The sequence below is a fragment of the Triticum aestivum genome, chromosome 6A (genome assembly GCF_018294505.1).
Source record: "Triticum aestivum cultivar Chinese Spring chromosome 6A, IWGSC CS RefSeq v2.1, whole genome shotgun sequence".
NCBI classification, from domain to species: domain Eukaryota; kingdom Viridiplantae; phylum Streptophyta; class Magnoliopsida; order Poales; family Poaceae; genus Triticum; species Triticum aestivum.
In genome coordinates this window covers 619,798,488-619,803,349 of record NC_057809.1, presented here as the reverse complement: position 1 = coordinate 619,803,349, position 4,862 = coordinate 619,798,488, and positions in this window count along the sequence as shown.

Genomic DNA, 4,862 nt, shown 5'->3' with positions numbered 1-4,862 from the left:
ATGGAGCCTTATCAGTGACCAGTCACCCGACTAAGCGTCATTGCTGATATTCGGCAGGTTAGTACTGACTGTTAAAGGTGTGTCCATGGGCAAGTAACTACTACCCTGGCCACGCCACTAAGGACGATCAATGATGAGTTGTGGTGGCTTTGGCAAGTGTGGTACACTGCTAGCATTACCAGCGTTGTGCATGTCACCACACTTATACAAAAATATATGTAAACATTGAATTTCATATGTCATCACATACAAATATACATTTCATATATCAATTGCACGTACACAATTTGCATACATTCATACACACTACACATAAAGTTTGATGTTCACATAAAACATACACATGTTATACATTCATTACACATACACAATTGCATATATCAAAGTCGAAACAACTTACTTTGCGATGTTATTAGCCTCAGCAACGCCTTTTGCGGCATTCAGAACATCAACACTTGGGAGCAAAGTCATTATCTTTAGAATTGTTGGCTCCCTCATAACTCCACTCCTAACCCTTCCTCCTCATATGGGCACACCTCCTCCTCCTCCCTGACTGGGCACATCTGCTGCTCGGCTCTTATGAGGAAAGGTGGTCTGCTTGGTTTGGTTGGTTCTCTAGGAAAGTTGTTTTGGTACAGTGTTACTGAAATAGAACACATGTTTGTACAACTAAGCTGAATTTATCAATGGAAGACCAAATTTAAACTCGGACAATTCTCTATCTTACACGAGATAACTTAGACCACAAAGCGAGATGTTTATTATTAGATTGTGATATTATTGACTACGGATAATATAACGAACCTTATTTATTACACAATTTTTTCCTAACTTTTGATGCATGAGTTAAAGAATTTAAGTTATTGTTTAACACATGTATCTAAATCTAGGCATAAATTAAGTACATTAAAATGTCTCGAGTTTCAGCATTGGTCTATATGTAGGTCCAACATCAATTATTGAATTTTGTCTAATACTTTTATCTCCTTCACTGACGTTAGACATGCTCTGCATGCCAACATTAAGAGTGACTCCTTTAAGTCGGCACGGAGAAGAAATCTAACACATGTGCAGAAGATAAAATTGTATGATAATTAAGGTTGAATATATGGTGTCGGAACTTCCTATTTACCTTTTGAAAGTAAAACTAAAACCCACATAATACAATATGCTAGCTATTTCATCCACCTAGTTTCGCCAAAGAACAACTCAGATCGACTACGTTGTTTCCTCGGATGGTACGCACTCTAACCTCACCTCATCCCCTCGATAACTGCGAGGATGCAGCCCCATTCCTGGTGCATTTGCTTGCCCCGGCAGTTTCCACTTCGCCGACACCCCCTCCTCCTCGTCACTGCGAAGAGGTGCACTCGCCATCCTTTCTGGCAGTGGTGGTGACATGAACCCTAGGGCGCAGCGAGCATCTGTGATGTTGTACTGTCAGGCCAGCATGTACCAGCATCTCAACAAGGCCGTATCGGTCGACAATCCCACCCGAGTGGCCGACGCCTTGAAGTCATGAACTCTGTATGGTACAAGCTCTACTTTGCCATGCCCTCTCGTCGTATCCCTATGGTATTGTGAAACCATGGCTTGTTGTTTGGTTTAGGGTTATGTTAAATTGCAAATTAGTTTACAAACGAATGTTGTGTTCACTTTGAAATGATCGATACAACCATAGGTTAACTAAAAATATGCAAAGTGTGTTTTACTCTACTTTAATTTAGGATATGTTGACCAGTCATGCTTGCTCGAGGTTAGTTAGTTGTTCAACTATGAGATAAACTTATAATAAATATCCACCTCTTTACTAAAGTTGATTAGTATTTCAGACCTGTAGCCCTCAAACATCATATTAATATTTTTAAATATTCAAATAACAAGATTTCAGTAAATAGTTTTTCCTGTTAGACTGTTCTCTTATGTTCTATATATTTGTGTAGTATTCTCTTAGTTATATCTTATGAGTAAAGAATGTTATCAGAACTGTCCCCGTTTCCATTGTATATCTCTTGCTCCATATTGAGATGTATTCTTCACAGTATTGATTTTGTGCATTGATATGTTCTTCATGGAGATGCATATGTTTGAACTGTTGTTGTTTCACATTCTAATTTTGTAACTCATAGTAGAAATTTGCACAGAATTTTAGTAGAAATTCACACATAACTTAAGTAGAAATTCAGGCAGGATAGAAAAAACATAAATGAACCTAGCTAGTGGCATCCCCTATAAACTGCATCTATTTCATAAATAATTGTTCAAATGTTTCACTCCTTCAGGATACATGTTCCCTACATGCCTTCAGCAACCATTTTTTAGTTGTTGTTCATGTAGCCCCAGACTCGAAGATATGAGTATCATGTATATCCTGCTGCTAGATGTGTCCCCAACTCCCCATGAACACTGCAGAACAACTAGATATGCTTAGCTGTCTAGTTGCTTGCTATCAGAATTCATAAGTCATGCACATTGGTCCTTTGTAGGTCTTTTTTTTGCGGGGTCCTTTGTAGGTCTTGACAGTTGAAGATGTTCATATCCTCACTATAATTTACAATGATTATTCTCATGTGTTCCCCCTTTCGACAACTTGCCCAATAGTCTAGTGTAGAGTCATGGTCAAGCAGCTCATGGATCACACCTCGTGTGGGGTCATGATGAGGTCTGAAATTTACAATCCACAATCCGTGCCGGTAGAATGGATCTACTCACGCTAAAGCACAACAACCGTCTCCTGAAGCTTGGCGAAGCATTCTTCGGGCCAGTTCTTTTGGGGACTTAAAAATTAAATTGTCTTTCCCCGGCTTAAATAATAAGCCTCGATGAACAAGAGATGTGGCTTCCAGAAACTAAGCTGCGGAGGGGGCGGCTGCCAAAAGAACTGGCCCTTCCATGTTAGTGGTTTGATTTGTTCAGTCTGCGACATGAGATCATTCCATAACATGCCACGTGCACGACTACATGATGTTCCTTTTGAGTTTGTCGAGACAGTTATTGAGAAGGGTATCCATGGTGGCGAACAGTTGTTCACATTCGCCAACTCTCTTTCACATCTCCAAATTGCGGAAGAGCGGTAGGGGCATCTTCAACGCCGACCCACAAAACCCTCGCTTCTGTCTGGACTGTATTGTTCAGACCGCGGAAGTCATCCAACAGCGTCTTAGATAGGTCTGCGGCGCGGTTCGGATGTGTTTTTTTCCGCAAAACAAAGACAAACATGGGGAGATTTACGGAAGTCCGGACCGCCGTCACGACCGCTTCTAACGGACTCCGGCCCACCAAAAACCCCTCTTCTCTCATGCCCGCTTCCCGCCCAGTATTAGCTGCCCACATTCAAGCCGCAGTAGAGCGCGCCGCTCTATATTGAAGGCAGCTCAGGACGGAAGCAACCTCTCACTTTCACTGCCATTGAAGCGAAACACTGGCCGAAGATGCCGCCCGCTGCACGCCCGGCTACATACGCCTCCTCGCCGCGTTCAAACGCCTCCATTAAACCCACGTGGAAGCCGAGAAACCAACTCCGGACACACGTCCGTTCACGAGTGGACCAGCAATAAACGCAACATCGGGCAAGCTTCTCCTGTCCGCCGACTATTTAAACAAGGCCAAACGTCAGGCAAGAATTGCACCATTCCGCCGTTCCCCATCTCCACCTTCCATCATTTTTTCCACTCTTTCGATATGACATCCGACGAGCAGGAAGACCAGATCTCCGGCATAAAAGCAGGTTGGGTGCCCCGCCGAGCCCGGCGGATACGAGCGAGGCAGCTCGCAAAGCCCGACAGAGCAAGTTGCCACCTCGAGTCAGCGCGTGCTTCACCAACTCGCCACTGCAGGCCAGCTCACGGAGGAGGGGCGACCGTGCCAGGTCAGCTCGCGGGGCCGCGACTCCTATGCCTACGACACGCCATCCGCCGTCAATGCACGCGTAGGCGCGTGCTACCTGCAGAGGAAGAAGTCGGCTGCTCGAACATCGACGAGGTAGTGGCCAACATGTTCGCACCGCCGGTCTACACAGCCGGTGTCTTGCCCTCTCTCCGGCCGCCGTCATCCACTTACCCAAGATCCAACTTTTGTCCGTGCAGCATAGGGACTCTTCCTCTATGGCTGAAGCATCTGGCGGCGGTTCCGCTCCAATAAGCGGTGGGGAAGTGAGCCATAATGTGCGCTGAATCATATACATTCGAGGCTCACCTTTGCCGGTCATGGAGACAACGTTGGAGACCCACCGCGGCCGACAGAAGACTAGTAGAGGGTATCATGTTGTCAGATTGGATATCCACCAGAGCCGGCCTTTAGACAAGTCCGGTTTCGTTTTTAGTTTGAAATATGTCCAAAATATAACAATTCTCGTCTGATTTGTATGAAATTCGTCATGTTTATGTAAAATCTGGCCGAATTTGCATCAATTTCATCCAGTTTGTTGTAAAAGATGGACCAGTCCACGAACAGATGCGAGAGAAAATTTGCGGGTTGCCGTTGGAGATGAGAATTCCCTAACGGACGCACGTTGCGTCAAGATGTTGACGTTTCGCAACTAGCAATCAAGGGAGCGATCACAGTGAGCCAGCCCATGTTAGCAGTTTAGCGTGTACTCGGATCCTGGTTTTGTGAACGTTCAAACTCCATTTTTTTTTCCGGTTTAAGAACCTTCTAGAAGGTTCCTGAACAATTTTTGTCTAGTTTCCCGTTGTTGTTTTTGTTTTTAGTTTTACCCTTTTTGATTATTTGTTTCTTTTTTCTTTTATGTTTCCTTCTTCTTTTCACTTTTTGGTTTCTTTTTTCTTTTCCTTTTTCTTTTTTCGTTTTCAAGTAGACTTCCCTTTTAATAAATTTTTTGAAATTTTCAAATTTTGTTCAGA